Source organism: Triturus cristatus, chromosome 6, assembly GCF_964204655.1.
Source record: "Triturus cristatus chromosome 6, aTriCri1.1, whole genome shotgun sequence".
In the NCBI taxonomy this organism is placed as follows: Eukaryota; Metazoa; Chordata; class Amphibia; order Caudata; family Salamandridae; genus Triturus; species Triturus cristatus.
This window is the reverse complement of record NC_140589.1, coordinates 1,752,821,909-1,752,837,528: the sequence shown is the minus strand read 5'-3', so window position 1 is coordinate 1,752,837,528 and position 15,620 is coordinate 1,752,821,909. Positions and strand designations below refer to the sequence as shown.

The 15,620-nt window shown below is 45.3% G+C and overlaps 1 protein-coding gene across 1 annotated transcript in view; it reads left to right on the top strand.

Moving 5' to 3' along the window:
• CAPN13 (calpain 13) overlaps positions 1-15,620 on the top strand; it is a 582,342-nt gene that overhangs the window by 261,984 nt on the left and 304,738 nt on the right. The window lies entirely within an intron of this gene.

The following is a 15,620-nucleotide window of genomic DNA, read 5'->3' as shown; positions in this document are numbered from 1 at the left end:
GAGTAGAGTGACGTAGAGTATTTTAGAGTAGACTGTTATTGAGCAGAGTAGAGTGTTATAGAGTGTCGTGGAAAGTCATAGAGTGAAGGGGCTTAGAGATGAGGGGCTTAGATCGGAGGGTCGTAGAGTGGAGTCATATAGACTGGAGTACAGTGTCATTTCGTAGACTGGAGGGGCATGAAGTGTTGTGGAGTAAAGTGTTGTAGTGTGGAGTGGAGTGGTGTAACGTAGAATGGGAGTAAAGTGTCATAGAGTGGAGGAAATTGGTTTAGAGTGTCGTGGAGTAGAATGTCATAGAGTGGAGTGTCAGAGGGGAGTGGCCTGGAGTGGGTTGGCATTGGAGTTGTGTAGAGTGGCATAGAGTGGAGTGGTGTAGCAATACAGGGACTAGAGTTTCATAGTGCGCCATAGAGTAAACAGGCTTAGAGTGGAGTAGAGTGTTGTAGAGTGGAGTATGCGTGGTGTGATAGCGCCCTGCCATTACAGACAACACATTTTCAATTTAAATGGGCATTACAGTTTAACTGAAATAAATTATACAGCACACAAACAATAATGAGTGGATATGGAATCACCAAGTGTATTGATTTGTTTTGAGCATATTAAAATATTGGTTCCCTCCACACTTCGGAATGACAAAAAAAATCTGCTTCGTTTGTGCTTTCCTAATTCTGATATATTCGGAAATATTTGCACAGTTCATTTACAGACATTAAAATTTTCTTGTGTGCTACAAAAAATAATATCCTAGAGCCATTCATCTCACATGGGTACCCAGCAGGATTGCCACATACATTCTCTCACTTTGAAGTAAGAGAAAGAAAAGTAAACACCAAGCTCCCTCGGAAGACAGAGTCTCACATTTGACCTCGGTCTTTGGAAGTACAGCAAGATAAGAACAAGATTTAAAGGCCTTTTTACAGAAAGCAAGTTTACGGAAGGATACAGTAAACAGGGTATGCTCCATGGGATGGACTTACTCAAGCTGGACAGACTAAACAAATAAAGACAGAAAATAAAAGTCAAGCAAATGTGAGTTACAAACCACAAACCACCACTGGGCGGAATGCATTCCCATGGAAGCTTTTTGAATGTCTCCAAGATGTCTTCGGCAAACTAGACAGCTGTGCTGCCTGGTAGGCTTCAACCTAAAAAGGGTTTCACCAATTCACCCAACCGATGGAGAAACTAACTTTGTTTTTAATTTCTCTTCGAGTCCTTGGGAGCATGCATAACAGAGAACGCAGTAGCTGCTTTTAGGATGCAATATTACATTTATATATACCTCACGTGTTGCGGGGCTCCTTTCAGGATGGGGAGGCTGAGGGCACCTCGGGGGTGTCTGTTACGCCCCTGCAGGCTTCTGGTGTAACTGGATGGAGTAGTGTGCTCTGTTCCCAGATAGCTGATGATTGTTTTTGGACTTATTTTGGGTCCATCCCTAAGACAGATTTATGGGAAAATTAGACATTCAAGACTATATGTAGTAGTTGATCACAAGTACATTCCCTGTTTGACACTTCATGCTTGGGTGTCATCATAAATGTGATCTCCTTTATGGTATACTCGTCTCGATAGTAATGGCAATGTTTATCCAATAAAGCAGATTTCAGAATGTTTTCAAATATTGTTATTTTCTGGCTGTTGTACTTTTGAAGAGGTATTGTTACAGTTCCGCAGAGGCTAGTGAAATGTCAGCATCTCTAATGTGTAACGTCACTAAATTTCCCGGGCCTGTCTTCTGTTGCCACGTTTACATCACATAGGCTGTTAGGATATAGTTTGTTTTTTGTTGCTAACATAATAACATATCAGTACGTGATCACACTCTTTGCATTCTCAGTGATTAGATGGGTTTAGTTACATGTCTTGCTAAGAGTCTTTAAAATCTTTAAGCAGACCAACATTGGTCATCATAAGCCTACAGGAACATTCTTTGCAAATGTGGCTACCTAAAAAGTAAATTTCCACATGAAGAATTTCCTCTTTACCGTCAAAGTTTCCACTTAAGGTTTCCAATGGATCACATTTTTTCCTTATTCATTGTAGGTTCAATTTTAGAAACGAGCCAAATTCAAATATTGGCATTTCTGTACTTCTCTTTTTTCCAGTGTGTAATTTCAGGGTTGAGCTGTAAGACGCGTCAAACGAGTATTTTTGAATGTCAGATCAACAGAATTTGCTTTATCAGCCAATGCCTTCCGTCATCAAACAATGACGATTTAGTGTGGGTTTGGCACAGTTGATGGATTATTCAAAGCTTTGATACACAAACATAATTATACTGGACGTATACCAAATTCTTCACAGTTCTTGTTGCAACTCTTGTCATTACCTTTTGTTCGAAAAGTTGATCAGTACAAATGCCCTCTGAGCTTGAAGCCAAGGACATGGCATACTGGTTACACAATAAACATGGATAAGCCTGTGCTGTGTAAGCATTCAGTTTTGATTCTTAGAGACTCAGACCCCAGTATTTAACACTTCAGCTTCATGCATAGTTGCGAATGTGGTGTCATTGACAATATAAATGCTGGAGAGGTAATTTTGCTAAATAAGTTGTTTATTTCTACCATCATTGGAAAGCATACTTGTTCCATGGAATACGTTTTTAGGAAGGAGCTAAGGGCCAGAGTTCCAAAACGTTTTTGCGGCCGCAAATGGGCTGAGTCACACAATGGGCCCTTTTGTGAATGCAAAAAAACATTTTGGTGTGTATGAATCCCAAATTGCATTTCGGGAACATGTTACCGAATCATAATTTGGAATTGCGAATACATACAGATTTGGTAGTTGGAAAGCGGTGTGTTAAGGGCATTTCTTCCTTGGGACCCCTTTCCCCTTGGGACCCCTTTCCCTTTGAGAATGTTAAAATAAATATTTTTAAGAGGAGGCAGTGGCCCAACTGACCACTGCATGCTCTTAAAAAATGAAACTTAAAAGTTTCATTTACTTTTTTGAAAGCATCCCGTTTTTAACAGAAAATGGGCTGCATTTAAAAAAAATAATGCTTTATTGTAAAGCAATCACACACATGGTGGTCTGCTGACCCCAGCAGCTGACCATCCCTGTGATGACCATCATTCCTAATGGGTCGCAAAGGGAACCTACCTCATTAATATTCATGAGGTAGGGCGTGGCTAGCTAGCCAAGATGGCAGACGAACTCTAACGAGGCTCCGTCGCACGATCCGCAGATCCGACACATATCCTGCGCGTAGCAGCGCCATCGTGTCGCTTATCTCCACCTGCCTGAGAGAGGACCCTGTCAAGAGCGCAATCGGCGAGTTTGAGGCTGCTGGCTGCCGTTTTTGTCCTGGTAGGGCCGACTACGAAGAGGTGGCGCCATAGGCCCGGGCTGGGGGCTGCGCGGTCTCACTGGACAGTGGGTCACTGGAACGAGACACGGAGGTCCTGCTGGGGCTACATAGCGACACCCGGTTGTTGTATGGAGAGGCTGGCGACCAGGTGGTGAGGAGCGTGGCATAGCCCTGAGCGTCGCAGGGACGTGATCCAGCCGGACCGGCGGGGTACCGCTGTGGTAGACTGGAGCGGAGCGCAGGACCCCCTGGGGGATGTGATCAGCTGAGTGAGGTTGCACTGAGTTGCGGGGCATCCTAACTGTGCACGACTGGCCGTGGGCAGCAGGAAGAGACTTCAGGCAGTGGAGTGAAACATTGACGCCTGCTGTCGGCTGTGGCGCTAAGCTGCGGGAGGCGAGGTGCGGCTCCCTACTTAATGCCGACCGAGCACTGCGGTGGTGTTGGGGGCTGCTCTGGACGACATCGATTGGCTCCCTGTGGGGCTCCCGCACGCAACAGGCACTTTGGATACCGTCTGAGACCGAGGAGACAGGCGCGATTGAGGCCTGCGCTTCCTCCCTAATGCTAATATGTAAAAGCAGTAAGAAGCATGAGCCAGGCTCCACTTAATAAGGTATGAGCTATCTGAGTGACTGCTGACTGCATTGAGGCTCTGGGGACCCTCCGCACAATCCGCACGTTGTCAGAGTTGCTGCTGCTGCACTAAGAAGCACAGATGCCGGTAAAACAACACTTCCTGTGGGGGCATCCTTGATGTTATTTCATGGCGGTGTGTGCAGTATGTGGATGACGTGGGCGCCCCTATAAACCCGTGTGGCACCAACATCATATTAAGGAGTGAGGACCTCTACCGCGAGTAAACCGGTTGCCACATTACTCAGACGTCTAGTCGACGCATGCTCACTGCGCACAGATCAGTTGCTGCACTGTAGGGAGACCGCAGGCAGACCCGCCGAGAACAGTGACGAGGGCATTGATGACTCCTGAGCATGTGTACGTGACCTGAGTTGTACTTTAGTGCCTGCAAACAGCTTGTCTGCCCGGGACTGACAAAAGGGGCACTATGGACTGACTATGGACTGAGATAACTCATAAATCTGGTGAAAAACAGAGTAGCGCCAGTCACGTGATTGTCCACTGGACTGCACAGGCGAAACCACCTTGGAGAGTGGCCAAAGGGGTGAAGCACGGAACATTACCCCATCTTCCACGTGCAAGGGGCATTGCGCTCACAATAAGATGGGCAGACAATGCACAGGAGCGGCAGCAGCTCCCACACGCTCGACATCGCCTCCACAGTCACCAGTTTGGAGTCAAAGATGGACTCAGTGCTAAAGGCAGTGAAGCATTGACGCAAATCCGCACATCTCTCGAGAGCTGCATCGACAAGGTCACATCGGACTTTACGCTCCTGCACGCTGATCACAATAAGAAGGTCCATGAGGAGGTGAAAGAGATCGTCCCGATGGCCATGGTGGTGTCCGCAGAAGTGCATGACCTCAAGGCCAGATTTCACTCCCTAGAGTGCAGAATGGATGACGCAGAAGGCCACTCACAGTGAAATAATGTACACATTGTGGGTCTGCCGGAGGGCACCGAAGGGATCGATGCAGTTGCGCACAACGAAGACTGGCTGAAATCACTGCTGCTTGAGGGCGTGCTCTCTCCCTTTTTCGTGGTGGAAAGGGCACATAGGTGCCGTCGGGCCGGCTGCCGCTGGGTGCCGGGCCGCACCTTTCTTAATTCGCCTCATGAACTTTAAAGATAGAGACACAGTGCTCCGCGAGGCCAGAAAAATGGAGGTAAACAACTCAGAAGTTCTCTTCTTCCTGGACTATGCCCTGGGTGTGCAGCGGCAGTGGAGTACCTTCCTCACAGTCAAGCGAGGAATGCAAGACCTAAACCTGAAATACTCCCTCATCTTCCCAGCCAGGCTGCACGTGGTAGCGGACGGCTCCACGCACTTCTTCTTGCGGCAGAAGATGCATGGGAATGGCTTGAATCTAAAGGTCACCTCACCGAGCCAGAGACACAGCGGCACAAGCCCACGGGCGGGCACTCGAAGAGGATGAAGGGCCAGGTGTTGACAGTGAGTGGCAGGGGCGTCCATGCAGCCGGCCGCCGCCCCAACCGTGAACAGGTGCTACATGAGAGGAGGGACACACTGCAGGCAGTAGCGGACTTGAGAGAACGTCGGAGCAGCAGGGACGCTGACGCCTCGTCTGAACAGTCACTGAGTGAAGACCGGTCGCAGGCTGTATGGCGGATTTACAAAGACTCACAGCCACTTCCAGATGTAACGCCACAGACTGCCCATGATTTGATGTAACAGTGCGGTGCAATCCAGGGGCACGTAAGTATTAGATAGTGAAGCTATATGCTAATGAGACACTCGCACCACAAATATGATTCACATGTGGGTTGCCCTGTTACATTAATTGGATTACAATGGCTGGGTGGGCCACTGTAGTTTTGGATACATAATAGACCGCAAACTGCTGAGACACGATGTGCGTAGCAGTGTGACGCGCCCACCTATATGCATAAGGAGGATCCATCAACATGCATCTCCTTCACTGTTAGCTTTAGCCCACCCCACCTCTCAGTAGGATCTAAGCGGCGTATCTTGCCATGTGTTGCCACCTGGCGTTCTTAATAGTTTGGGCGGATATGTGTTGTTTATCTGATCTACCCCAGTTGAACCACACTAGGGATCCCCCCACACTCCCTGTTTGAGTTTTTGAATCCCTCACCTATGGACACTGCAGTCACATTCAGTAATGCTAAGAGCCTACATGTGCCGCCCATATGCCCCATACGCTGCCAGCGACCCGTGAAAGTTGGCCCACTATCAGCATACCCTATACCTTCCACAAACATAGTCTCCTGGAATGTTAGGGGGCTTCACACGCCAGCCCGCAGATACGGTACATATTCATATCTAAGGTGTCATGCCGCACACGTGGCGCTTGTCCAAGAAACACACATTTCACAGCCAGAGATTCGTAAGCTGCAGCAGAGGTTGAGAGGACAGATCTTTGCCACAGGCTACTCAGCATATGCCAGGGGAGCCCTGGTATGGATACGCCCAGGCACCCACTTCAATGTTTTTTTTTAAACAAACTTTATTGCCTTTTACATGTTATACAGCATAGTCACTTTCCATGGCGCCATTAGACAAGAAGCATGATCAGGTTACTTCATCATTTTGCGGTCCCTATCTGGTCCAATCACCACATGTCTTGACTGTACCCGTCACACATTCGGTCTGACATCGTTTCGGCATGTATAAGAGAACATTCCCCCCTCCCACCCTTCCCTCCCCAACAGATACCTAATCCTTTCCCCTCCCCTCCCACCCGCACTGCTGTCTCCCTACTACATCTATTGGGCTCATTTAGTAGTCTCTCCTGCTCTTGAATTGTGTGCAATGGTGCTTCGCTGGGGCAGACACCCACTTCATATCGGAAGACACTGACATAGACATTTATGGTAGATATGTGCTTGTAAAAGGCTGCCTGAATGGAATACAGGTAGTACTGGGCTCCATCTATGCTCCGAACACAGAGCAGGGGCTTTTCTGGCAGACATTGACTGGCCTACTCTCACGCTGGTGTGACATTCCCTGGCTCCTGGGAGTGGACTTTAATGCGGTTTTGCACTGGATAGGTCATTCCCACCACTGCCACAGACGGTTGCAATAACCAATGCCAGAACTTTAGGGGAGTGGCTGCAAAGGTGGGGCCTAACTGATGTATGAAGGGCTCTTCATCCACAGACATGTAGATACTCATATTACTCACATCCACATAGATTACATGTACGCATTGATCGCTTCATTGCAAGCACACTGCTTCTACCGCAGTGCACTACTGCGGAATACCTCGGCAAGACCCACTCGGACCATAACCCTCATGTAATGACGTTGCAGGGTGAAGCTGGGGGACCCACTACTCACCTGTTGCGACTACAGCCCCTGGCATTGGAAGAACCCCGATTTAGAGAGGCAGTACATGCAACGATAGAAGCATATTTCGAACATAATGAAGGGTCCGTTGCGGGTACGGGCACCCTGTGGGACGCAGGCAAGGCAGTAGTTGGAGGCCGTAGCATTGGGTTAAGTTGGAGCATTAGGAAACAGCTTGATGAATAAGTAAAGCACATTGAAGATGCCTTGACTCGGTTTGAGGCTGAATTAGCGCAGGATGATGATGTGCAGCAAGACAGAGACACGCAGCGGTCTAAACATACTGAGGTGATAGAGCGGTTACGTTGTTTGAACTACGCATTGCATGCTGCGCGCACACACGCGGCGGCATACAGGGCGGGCAGACTGCTGGCGCACATGATCCGGCAGGAGACCACGCAGATGCCTATACTGAGGCTTTCGTCTGCGGAGGGAGTGGTACTCACGGCATAACATGACATACATGATGCGTTCACCATGAATAAGAGCACCCCTGACACATGTTTTGCTCTTATTAGTGTATGTCGGAGAAGCATAGCTTTCTCTGTGTAAGTCCAAACAAAGCCCTTTCAATATTTATTTCCTGAAAAAATCTAAACTTAAAAGCAAAGTTATGGTTAATATTAGTTCAAACATTCCAGCCTATGTTGGTAAAAAACTCTGAAATTCACTTAAAAAACAGCAGTTAAAGTGCAGTTATAGGTATGAATTAAAACTAAAAAAACACTGAAATGTTCAAGTTAAGGTTAGGTGCACAATCTATAACACGCAGCATCCATGCAAATCATAACTTGCACACTAAATGAAAATGGCCATGGTCTTACCCTTAGTGAAACAGATTCCTGCGGCCAGGCCTTGTGCTTAAACCTGCTTGAGTATCCAACCTCTGCTGTTCACAGCTTCGTCCTTTCAGAGGATGGAAAAAACTGCAGTGCATGGTCTTCACCAATGCACCCAACACTCTATGGGGAGCCAACCCCACTGCACATAGCTGTGTGCTGTAGGGTTGACTCCAAGAACCGAACCTCAAGACCATCAGCCATGTGCAATGTGGTGGTTCTGCATGGCCCAGACTTTGGTAAGCCCTTGATCAGAACTCTCCATTGATGGCTAACACCTGCAGCACACAGCCTTTGTCCATGCACCACAGTGATTGGCCCCTAGGCAGAGCCTGCACCCAACACTCTACTGGTGGCTAGACCCTGCTGTGCGTACCCTACAGCCATGTGGAATGGGGGAGTTAGACATAGGCCGTGACCTCTGGCCAGCTTTGGCACCAAACTCTCCATTGACAGCCCACACCCTCACACCATGGCCTTCAGCCAGGCTCAGAGGAGGTGTACTGCACAAACTTGCCTCTGCGAGCTTTTGCTCCCAAATGCCTGTCAGTTGCCAGCCCCAGCTGCGCACAACATTCAGCACAGTGCAGTAGACGATTGGCTGGAGGGCCTGACTTGTAGCAAGGCCCTGCGGCCTGTCCTTCGAGTGGCCAACACCCACAGCACAGCTTTGGGCAGCCTCCTTCCAAGTCATGTATCAATCCACTGGAGGCAGCCAATTCCTGTTGCGCACAGCCTTCAGCTGTGTGCAGCAGGGTTGGCTGCAGGGACTTGTCTCTAGCCAGCCGATGCACCCAACCCTCTGTTGCCAGCCAACCTGGGGTTCAAGAGGGCTCACAGGACCCACGAATAAGAAATATTATCATGTGGTCCTTTTGGGGCCCCCCTCATGAGCTTGACATTAGAATGTATTCACCCTGTCCTCTTATTCTCTCCTTTTGTTTTGCATTTTCCCACTACAGTGCTCAGTGTTTGCACCAAGTCTGAGTAGAGAAGCCAAAATAGATATTTTTTCTGTGATGGCCAACCAATCAGAATGAGGCAGATGTGCCTGTAGGTTTGAAGTGGTTTCACAAATCCTTCCTGAGTTTGCGAATCCATGGATATCCGCCAATTAGCAGGTAAAGATATCTCTACAATTTACCCTCTTCATGACCAACCTAAACACCTTTTTAAACGTTAATTACTCAAAAACATCTGTGGTGAAAAAAGAAAAAATACAGCAGTAGGAAAAAAGCATGGCCTGAGATGTATGAGCTCTCATTCGACTACTCACACTTACGCTCGCCTTCAACACTATTTTCGCATGTAGAATCTCAATCACTCTTTAGCATATTTATTCACAGATTTCTTTGATCCTGGAAAAATGTCTACTAATTTCTGAATATATTATCATTAGTGAAGCCTCATATATAGATTAATTTATGGAAGGTATACATATTATACCAAGGCACAGGAAAAGGGATGATTGTGCCACTGGCTACCTCTTCTTTTCAACGGCAATCACATGACTCGCATTTAAATGGAACACTGGTAAATGTTATGAGATTCTGGAGCAAAGAGGCACATTTCTCTGGGCTCTTTTCCAAAGGAATGAGGCTTTCATCATGCTGCAAGTTGAAAGCCCTAGTATTGTTAGCTTATCTGTCCAAACTGACCATTGTGTGGAACTGGCAAGAATCCTTGTCATGTCTCTCCTGATCTATTGAGACATCGTCTTCACAGGCTGCTTCAAAAGTCCTATTGTCAGGTTGATAGGGCTCCAAAACCAAGCAAAATGTCACTTAACCTGACCAAACTCTGGTCTAAAACTCTTTCACTGGCTACCTATCAAAGCCAGGCTCAATGCGAAGATATTCTCCACTGTTCACACGATTTTCTAGGAGTAAACTTCCTAAAATACCTCCAGAAACTAGCCTCATGCCGTACTCCATCTAAAAATCTGAGATCACAACCATCTGAGCATATCAAAGTTCCTACAAATGGAACAGTTAAGAATCTTGTTTCGATTGAAATACCACATTGGAAGGTGTCATGAACACAGGATATCAGGAAGCAGTTCCTGATCTACCTGAATGTACACAAGTCGTCCTTTGCCGCTTTTTTTCCGAATAAAACTTGTTGTTTACTCGTCTTGTGCTCCAAAGTAAGTGAAAGGTTGTACATACAGCACTATAAAACTCCAAAAACAGCCTGTTAAATCGAGGAATCATTTTTGCCAGAAAGTTGAATTTGCCCAGGTGGGTACTTTTGATCACCTGGGCATCTTGTTTGATGACAAATCCTCCTGGCACCCTTCCTATTATTCCAAGAAGTCAGCTCTCGGTGGGCTGTGTGGAGCAGTAATGAATTTCAGCTCACACTGGGTAGGAAACCTGTGAATGCCGTGATCCTGGTGTAGAAGGCCAAGTGCATCTCAGTGGTTAGTTATGGTAGTAACCTGGGGGTATCAGGTTTGTGACCTGATACAGCGGGAAGAAAACAAGTTCCTCAGTTGGCTGCTAGGTGTAACCACCGAGTATCTCCACATTTGCGGTTCATGAGGAACTTAGCATTAGTTATAGCTCAGACCTTCTCAAACTTCGTCCTTTATTACGTTCAATTTTTATCTGGTATAAGAGTGAACACATATTAAATGGAATGATCATTTAGGATTGCCTTTCCTCAGACAACTATAAGACTATCCCATGGCTGAATTATCTAATGTCTGCATTCTTAGCCTTGCATCGCCCCAACCTTTTAACACACGCAGAAAGGATCACTAAAGATGACTGACTACCAGTCGGTTAAACAAAATTTTCTAATGCGGATATCGGCTAACCTTGAGGACTTTGAGTCTCATAAACAGTCAGTTCGGGCTTATTGCTTTTCTTCTCCATGCTGGGGTATGTTCGCACATGTGTATGTACGGGTCACTTTTTGAGCAGTTTGGTAAAAATTTGAGGTATCTGGCCATAATTCTTCCAGAATTCCCCTGAATGTTTTTGTTTTATTGAAACCTGTATACATTGGATTATCTGGTACCTGCCAACAAGTTGACTCACCTTCTTTTTTTAATTTTTTTATCTATTGTGTATTGTAAGATGGTTTTTGTTGATAGTTTGACTTGTCTTTTATATATTCTGTATTTTGAGTCATGTTTTCATTCTTATATTGATTTTTACCCTGTTTTTTATCGTTTTATATCATTTATGGTTATTTATTTAACAGAGTAAAGATAATGTTCTTCTTCTACATACATAAATTCACAGAAGTCCACGGCTACAAACGTATACTTTCATGGTTAGGGAATTGCTCATTATAGCAAATTTTCCATTATATTACAGCCCTGCATTTCCCCATTTTTTGAATCATTGCTATTCCCTGCTTCCTTTTCAGGGATTAAGCCATTATTATTATATAAATGTGTTCAAACAATGTTTTTCTAAAAATAATTTAATTAATTCATTTTATTATTAAAACGTATTAAAAACAAATCTGTAAAACTTATTCCAGGTAGTCTTCATTAGGAGCATTCATGTAAACTGTATGTAAACACTTCTTGCCATATAGTGCAGAACCCTCATACATGCTACCCACGTTCCTGGTGCAAGCTAAGCTCTCAACAGTAGAAGGTGGCACCTCCAAACCTGACTTTTGTTATAAAGCAAATGTAGCAAAACTTCCACAATCAATAACAATTGCAAATACTGACTGATAAAAAGGGGTCGGGCTTTTGATGTTTTTGTCTTGGTAATCTTGGGCAATGATTCTTGCAGTGCTTAATCTTAAACTCATATTTATAAAATTATGTTTGTATTAATCTATGGCTGTTTTCGTTGAATTAAGAGTAGATCTCTGTTCTCCCTTTTATTATTTACAATGGAAATCCCCTTCATCCTCCCTCTATTTCCCCACTCTAAATATTTTACATTAACCTCTTTTACATTATATCTATAATATTTACCCCTCTCCGTTCGGATATGTACTTTTTATTTACCAGTCAAACCTCCATTCCCCCCCTCTCCTTTACCCTTAATGCTTCCTTTTAATGTAAACCTTTACCTTACGCTGTCATTTATGTTTACCAGCCTTAGCTCATAACTCATAAAAACATGTCACCCTAAAATCATATTCAGATCCTCCTCCCGACACTAAGAGCCTGATTTAAACATTGGCGGACAGGTTACTCTGTCACAACGGTGAGGGATATCCAGTCTGCCGAAATATAAATCCCATCGTCTCCTATGGGATTTATATTTCGGCGGGTGAGATATCCGTCACCATTATGATGGTGAATCCCATCCGCCAAGATCTAAATCGGGCCCTGAGGTTGGATGAATGCTTGAATATAGGACCCACTGTATCAATGCAGTTATTTCTCCTGCACTACACAGCCCCCTCATTTGACCCCGAACCTGCTGGCATGAATGTGGCCCTCGGTCACACCACAGTCCATGCTTTTAGGCCCCTGTGGAAATGTTTGTGAGTAGCCATGCACTATTTTTAGGTCTCGCCTTGGCAGTGCATGCGCTGCATGCGTTGTCTCAGCAAGACATAAAGTAATATGTATGTTGGCTGAAACTCCGTGTAATTTGTTTTTCCGCTTACGATTGGTTTACCTATGGCATTGCTGTTTGTATCTTGCTTTCTGTTGGCTGTTGATCCTATGGTAACTTCCGTGTAGTCCTGAAGCAGCGGTGCCTAACTATAGTTTTCGTCCGCTTTGCTCGCACTTGTTTTAATTGCGTGCAGTGTGCCATCTGTTCCTCATGCCACACTTGTTTATTTTTTTACCCCTCCCTGACGGACGGGTCGAACCCTGCCAACAAGTGTAAGCGCTGGTCGTGGTTGGGGGCGTGGCCCCCCCTCCGCTCCCTCTTCGCCTTGTTTAATCACCCAGAACTTTAACTCTTCTCCCCGTGTGGTGCCCTCCCTCTCGACACCAAAAGCTACACTCCTCCCACCCCGCTTCCGGGTTAAGGAGACTGAACCTTCGTCATGGGCTGCCCGGGCTCAGCCTCTCCCAGATCACCTCTAGAGCTGCAGGGGCATGGTGTTCAGCCAGTCAGCCGACCTCAGTACTGCCCGGCCACCTCCTCTCCTCCCCTGCAACAGCTGATCTACTGTTTTGCGGACCGCAGGAGAATCAGAGTGTACTCCTGATTGCGGACATGAGCAGCCACAATCAAACTGCCATGATCGACTGCCTTGTAGAAAAGAGTAAGTGTATTGAGGAATTCTGCCCTTTTGTTTTTTTAAAATGTTCTTTGCATAGCGCGCGCTGCATATTCCTCTGATGTTATTCCCCATTAACAATTACAACAGTAAGATTTATAATGGAAAAAAAGACTTAGCGCTGTCTGAAATCAAGCCGTTAAATATGCGGGTGGTTACTGTTAGGGCAGTGGTCTTTTAATATACCCATGCCGCAACAGCCTAGCTGGCTCTCTCACATATATGTGCCTCAGTCAGCCTGACTACTCACAGACTGAGGCTTGCCATGTTTGTCAGTGCTGCCTGCGGCGGCTGTCGAGTCCGCTGACCTCTGTTGACTCTATTTAATTATTCGGCAACTGAGAAACGATTCATGTTCAGGGGCCTCTCACATCCTGTTTGCCTACGTACTCGGGCCAATAAGATAAACAAATATACTGGAATCATAAAATCCCAACAAAACTTAAGCGTGCCTTCCAAGGCGTATTTCACATATATGTATGCAAGTTAGTGAATAAAACTGTGCATTTGGTTAGTACGATTTACACGCACAAAGCAAAACAATTACTGCGATTTCTGTGTGGTTAAACACAGAGCCCGATTAGAACAGAGATAAATCAAAACTTTAGCTAGGTACATCAATCGTGCTGAAATCAAAGCCACAAATCAAGTGGGTAGGATGCAGAATTCAGATTTCAAAGTTTTAGCTTTAAGAGTGTATTCTTCAGACTTGCCATCGTAAAAAAATATATGTCTAGAGAACAGTTGCGCTATACGTTTTTTCATGATAAAGGGAAAGCATCCTAAATCTTCAGGCATCCCTAACAAGAACATTATATTGCAGAGTAGGTAAATTTCTTTGGACCCCACCCAGGTTGGAAATGAGTGATGTGCACACCTTTACCATTAAGCCAGCTTAGCAAAGCGCGCACTTTACAAAGAATTTATCATGACAGTGATGTTCACACTGAATCTTAAATCAAAAGGCTGATTATATTGCACAAATGAGTGTGTTGTATTGCACAGCATTACTTTGACATTGGCTCTTATTGCAAAAGGAGAAATAATTATTGTGTTGCCTTGTAGTGTATCCAGAGCAACTAGTTACTCACATATTAAGAACTTGTATGCATAGTTGTGCAGATCTTTACAGGAGTTTAGTTGGGTCTATTTATATGCATTTCTGTAAATGAAATATTAATTAATAATCCCACGTGCGACAGAGAGCGACAATATTCCATCCTCACCACAGTGGTGCCTATAACATCTGACTGCAGTGCACTGGTTGTACATGTAACATATCAGAGTCCAGTGTGCAATGGCACCTATAACACCTCTAACTGCAGTGCACTGGTGGTATATGTAATATCTTAAAGTGCAGTGCATTAGTGCTTAGTATGGCATTGTGTTACAAAACATTGTTTTTCAAATGCTGAGCTTATACTGTGAACCTCCTCTCCAGCGGCACTACGTGACTTTCTGATAATGAGCATAATACGCAAACGCCTACAAAAAAAGACACACAAAACAGTTCTTTCTTTTATTAAGGTGGGGAAGGCATATCCTTACAAACTACATTAATGTTTAGCAGTCTACATCATGTATTATGTAATCCTACAAATAGTATTTATAGGGCTTTCTGTACTATGGAAAACAGCCCTCAACAACACTCCACATCATTACACTTTACTACATACCACTCCACAACACAAAATACCATTCCACATAATTACACCCCAAAACACAAAATCTCACTCCACATAATTCCAATACACTCAATACCACATAATTACTATCCATATAATTCCATAACCATAACACACCATGTCACATAATTCCAAAGCACAAATCCACACCACATCACAAAATTCCACACCACACAATTACACAACTAACTAATCCAATCCAACACACATAATTCCACAACACACCATATACATACACCCCATATTACATAAGTACAAAACATTGCCATTTGCAATGCCAGTGGCTCCAAGAAATAGGGCACCTACTGCATAAGTACAAAACCTTGCCAATTACAATGCCAATAGCGCCAACTCCAACAAATCCGAGACCCATTGTATTTCCAATGCTTGTTAGAAATGCAGACCAGTGGCATAACGAAACTTGAGGGGGCCCCCCTGCAAAGTACTCCGGACCCAGTCAGGAGTTCTCAGGCCATGGGTCTGCCACCCGTGCACAGTGCCAGTGCCCTGGAGTCTAGGGGGCCCCCGCACCGCAGGGGCTGCGGAGGTTATTCTTACACCACTGATGCAGGCACAAAGAGGGTGTTTGC